Source organism: Micromys minutus, assembly GCF_963924665.1.
Source record: "Micromys minutus genome assembly, chromosome: 31".
NCBI lineage: Eukaryota > Metazoa > Chordata > Mammalia > Rodentia > Muridae > Micromys > Micromys minutus.
The window spans coordinates 17,027,987-17,033,986 of NC_137966.1; positions in this window are offsets into that span (position 1 = coordinate 17,027,987).

A 6,000-nucleotide genomic window follows, 5' to 3' on the forward strand; every position below is an offset into this window, starting at 1 on the left:
AACATTCTTCTTCTTTTGTCAATCATCTTAAACTTAGCACTTGTCTTTTGAAAGGAAAGAATCTACTATCTCTACCATATGCAGAGGACAGGATACAATTCTATTAGGTAAAAGAATGAAAGAACTGTTTAACAAATGTTGTTATTTGGTTGTCATGTCCATGACTTGGCAGACTGCACTATGAGCTCACTGCACAGTTGTGGAGATGATTGAGGAGTCTCAATGTGACAACACTGGTGACTAATGGTAAGGTCATAACTGGGTCAGAAGTTGTCAGAATGAGGGAATTGACTCCTTTTCCAGATGGCAGGGCTTGTGAACTGGGAAAATTCTGAATGACTGTCTTTATGCAGTTCACTCAGTCAGTACAAGACTGGACTCTGATAGGCCAGGCAGCAGCAGCCACACACACTCATCATTTTCAGGGCAATATGTGAGCTGCTATTCTGTTGGCATCAGCAGATCCTCTGCTCCTGTGTTCAGTTGTGATTGCAGCATCTTGTGCTTCACTGCATCAGAGACCTGTTTGCTACTGACTTTCTTCCTATGCCCCATGTCCCTTGCAGAGAGTCAGCACACACCTGGGAGTATCAGGGCCATCTCTGAGAACCAGAGCTGTTTATCCTTCTCACCACAGAGACCTCAGCCTGGAACAAAATCACAGGAAGTTCAGACCTTTGTGTTGAGAAGGAAGGGTCTGGGTCTCCAGGAAACCCTACTTCTGCAGCTGATTTGGACTCACTATGTTACTCTTGTTATCTGAGCATTATATAGCATCTAACACTAAGCAGGAAATCTGTCAATTTAGTAAAAATAAACTGTGCCATCTATATTTCAAATGAGCAGATATGTCAGTCCCTCTGACCTCTTTTCTTCCTCTGTCCATGTTTGATGCTGTTCTTGTGTAGCTACTATTTCATTCTTGTTTTTATTGGTGTTGTTGTTGTTTTGTTTGAGACTGTCTACTAATTGCACCTGGCTGTCCTGAAACCTTCACTTTCTAAAAAACATATACATTGTATTTCAGTTTTTGTTTCATAGAAAAAATTTTAAAGTTAATTCCTGTAACTTGATTTTGTTGATCTTGTGTATTTTTATATCTAAGTTTTTTATTTATGTGTTCAGCGGGTCCTGGAAGACCTCTTCCACCTCCAGTTCTTATACAGTTTATGGCTAAAGTTGATAGACTTCTAAGATGTATAAGTGATAGTTGTCATGAGAATGTGAAACATCTTGAGCCATTGTTTCTAAAAGCAATATCCTCCTATTTTCTGTCCATTTCCTCTAGAATCCTGTTCTGTATGTGTCTGGCAGCACTGTCTGCCTTCATCCTCTGTCCCTTGTCCTCCATTCTTCCTTCCTCTCTGAGCTTCAGCTTTCACTGTGTCTCCCTCTGTCTTCTGGTTCTACATTTCCTTATCCATTTTACTTCTGTAGGACATCTGGGATGTTTCCAGCTTATGACTATCACAAATAAGGCCACTATGAACATAGTAGAACATGAACCCCTTTGCCATGGGTGAGCATTTTTACTGTTTATTCCCAAGAGTGGTATTGCTGGGTCCTTAGTTAGATCTAATTACAATTTTCTGAGGAAAGTCTAAATTGATTTCCTGAATGATTGTACCACTTTGTCGTCCCATCGAAAATGGAGGAGTGTTTCTCTTTCTCCACAGTCTCACCAACATGGGTTGTAATCACCTGAGGTTTTGATCTTAGCCATTCTGATTGATGTAAGGTAAAAAAAAAATCTCAGGGTCATTTTGATTTGCATTTCTCTGACTACTAAGGACTTTGAGTATTTGTTTAAATGCTCTGAGCCATTTGAATTTCATTTGTTGAGACTTCTCATTTTGAATCTATACCTCATTTTTTAATTGTTTTTATTTTTTGTCTTCTTCAATGGTTATTTTTTTCAATTCTTGATATATTCTGGATACTAGTCCGCTCTCAGTCTACTATGTGCTTAGTGCAGGATTTTTCCCAGTCTGTAGGTTGCCAATTTGTCTTATTGATTATGTTCTTTGCCTTGCTGAAGCTTTCCAGATTCATGGGATCACATTTATCTATTCTTGATCTTAAAGTGTGAGCCAATGGAGTTCAAGGCTCTTTATCAATTTCTCGCCTATTAGATTCAGTGTATCTAGTTTTAATGTTGACATCCTTGATCCACTTGAACTTGAGCTTTGTGTGAGGTGAAAAATATGTGTCTATTTTCATTTTTCTACTTATGGACATCCAGTTAGACCAGAACCTTTTCTTGAAGATGCTTTCTTTTTTCCCATTGTATACTTTTGGTTTCTTGGTCAAAGATCAAGTGTGAGTTAATGGGGTTTATTTCTGGGTTTTTACTTTTATTCCATTGATCAATCTGTCTGTCTCTGTACCAGTACCATGCAGTTTTTATCACTATCGCTCTGTAGTAGATCATGAGGCCAGGGGTAGTGATTCTCCCAGACATTCATTTATTGTTAAGAACTGTGTTGCCTATTCTGTGTTTTTTTTTTCCTTTCCTGATGAATTACAGAATTACTTTTCTCCTGTCTTTAAGAAGTTGTGTTGGGATTTCAATGGGGATTGCATTTAATATGTAGATTGCCTTTAGTAAAATGGCCATTTTTACTTAATTACTTAATTTGTTTTGGCAGCCCATGGGCATGATAGATCTCTCCATATTCTGATTCCTTCCATTTCTTTCTTGAGAGACTTGAAGATATTGTCCTACAGATCTTTTCTTGTCTGATTAGTATTACCTTAAGATATTTTATATTATCTGTGGCTATTTCTCTCACAGCCTATTTTATAATTTGTATAAAGGTAGGCTACTGAATTCTTTGAGTAAATTTTCTATCCTGTCACTTTGCAAAAGTTTTTTATCAGCTGGAGAATTTCCCTTGAAGAATTTTTGGGGTGGCTTATGTATACCATCATGTCATCTTCAAATAGTGATACCTTTATTTCTTCTTTGCCAAAGTATATCCCTTGATCACTTTTTGTTGTCTTATTGTTCTAACAATCACTTTGAGTATTATATTGAATAGATATGGAGAGAGTGGGCATCCTTGTCTTTTCCTTGGTTTTAATGGGATGGCTTCATGTATCTCTCTATTTAATTTGATATTGGCTGTTGGTTTGAAGTAAATTGCTTTTATTATGTTTAGGAATGAAGATTGAATTCCTCCTTTCACAAAAACATGAAGGAGTGTTGTATTTATTCAAATGCCTGTTGTGCCACTAAGGAAATGATCAAGTGATTTTTTGAGTTTGATTATATAGTGGAATACATTAATGAATTTTCATATAGTGAATGAAATTGCATCTCTGGGATGGAGCCTACTTGATCATGGTGAATGATGGTTTGAATGAGTTCTTGGATTCGGTTTGCAATGACTCTGTTAAATATTACTCATCAATATTCATAAGCGAGATTTGTCTGAACTTCTCTTTTTTGGTTTAGGTACCAAGTAATTGTACCTTCATAAAATGAATTAGGTAATGTTCGTTCTGTTTCTATTTTATGGAATATTTCAAGGACTGTTGGACTCAGGAGTTCTTTGAAGGTATGGTAGAATCCTGCCATAAATCCATCTGCGCTGGACTTTTTTTTTTTTTTTTTTTTTTTTTTTTTTTTGATTGGGAGGTTTTTAATGACTTATTCTACTACCTTATACCATACGGACGTGTTTAGAAAATTTACTTGCCCATGATTTTACTTCGATACTTTGTATCTCTCTAGAAAACCATCCATTTCATATAGAGTTTTGAGTTTTGTTGAGTATAGGCTTTTGTAGTAGGAACTGCTGATATTTTCTCCTCAGTTTCTGTTGTTATGTCTCCTTTATGTTTCTGATTTTGTTAATTTAGATCCTGACTCTACCCTTTACTTAATTTAGATAGTGCTTTATCTATCTTGTTGATGATTTCAATGAACCAGATTTCATTTTTATTGTTCTGTGTTTCTATTTGGTTGATTTCAGCCCTGAGTTTGACTACTTTCTGACTTATACTCCTCTTGGGTATCATTGCTTCTTTTTGTTCTAGAGCTCTCAGGTGTGCTGTTCAGTTGCTACTGTTAAGATCTCTCCAGGTGCTTTACCTGGACACTTAGTGCTATGAATATTCTTCTCAGCACTGCTTTCATTGTGTCCCATAAGTTTGGGTATGATGTGTCAAAATTTTCATTAAGTTCCAGGAAGTCTTTAATTTCTTTCGTTATTTCTTCTCTGACCATGTTATCATTGATTAGTAAGTAGTTCAGTTTTCTAGTGTATTTGTGCTTTCTGTTGTTTTTCCTTTATTAAAGACCAGCCTTAGGATATCGTGGTCTGATAGGGTACATGGGATTATTTCGATCTTCTTGTATGGGTTGAGGGTTGTCTTGTAACTAATCATTTGATCAATTAAAAGAAGGTCCATGAGGTGCTGAGAAGGTGTGTTCTTTTTTTAGGATGAAATATTATTTAGATATTTTTGAAATCTAATTGGTTTATAATCTCTGTTAGTTTAACAGTGCGTCTTGTTAATTTCTGTTTCAATGACATGTCCATTGGTGAGAGTGTGGTATTGGAGTCTCCCATTTTTATTGTGTGGGGTTCAATGTGTTTTCGGTTTTGGTAAAGTTTCTTTTGTGACTATGGATGTCCTTGAGTTTGTGGCAAAGATTCTCAGTATTAAGACCCTCTCGTGGTGGATTTTCCATTTGATGAATATGAAGTATCCTTCATAACGATTGATAACTTCTGGTTGAAAGTCTATTTTATTAGATATTAGAATGGTAACTCCAGCTTGTTTCTTGGAACCATTTGCCTGGTAGACCTTTTTTCATCCTTTTACTCTGAGATAATGACTGTCTTTGTTAATGAGATACATTTCTTGTAAGCAGCAAATGCTAAATCTTGTTTGTATATCCAGTCTTCTAGCTTATGTCTCTTTATAAGTGAGTTGAATCCATTAATATTTAGAGATACTAAAGACAGAAGACTGTTGGCTCCTGTTGATTTGTTTTTGTAGATGGCTTTATATGTTGGTGGTTATCTCCTTTTGGCCTTTAGATGTTTAATATGTTGATTTTCCTCTGTTGTACGTACCTTCCTTGTATTAGAGTTTTCATTCTAGGATAATCAATAGTGCTGGTTTCGCAGATAGATGATGTTTGAATTTGGTTTTGTCCTGGAATATTTTAGTTTCTCCACCTATGTTGAGAGTTTTGATGAATGTAGGAGCCTGGGCTGGAATTTGTATTCTCTTAGAGTCTGCATGACCTCTGACCAGGCTCTTCTGGCTTTCATAGTTTCTGTTGAGAAGTCTGGTGTAATTCTCATAGGTATACATTTGTATTTTACTTGGCCTTTTTCTTGCAGCTTTTAATATTCTTTCTTTGTTATGTGCATTTAGTGTTTTGATTATTATTTGACAAGAGGATTTCCTTTATTGCTCTCATTTGTTTGGTGTTCTGTTGAATTTTTGTACTTTTATGGCCATCCCTTTTTTTGGTTGGTCAAGTACTTTTCTGTAATTTTGTTGAAGGCATATTCAGATAATTTGATGTACAAATCTTCATTCTTATCTATTCCAAATATTCTTAGATTTCGCCATTTCATTTGTGTTCTGAACTTCTGGATGGTTTGGATTAAAAGTTCTTTGTGTTTGAATTTTCTTTGACAGTTGTGTATATCTCTTCTATGGTATTATCTACATATTAGCTTCTCTCTTCTATATCTTGTACGCTGTTGATGATACTAATATCTCTAATTCCTGACCTCTAACTAAATTTTCAATTTCCAGGTTTGTTTCCATTTGTGATTTCTTTATTGTTTCTACTTTCACTTTCAGTTCTTAATCCTCTTTATGAAATCTCTTCACCTGTTTACTTGTGTTTTCCTGTATTTATTTCAGTGAGTTATTTATATCCTTTTAAATGTATTATTTTTGTGGTAGAATTTTAGTTTAGCTGCGTGATTTTAAGTTGTGTTGGTGTATTCAGGGCTTGCTGTGGTAAGA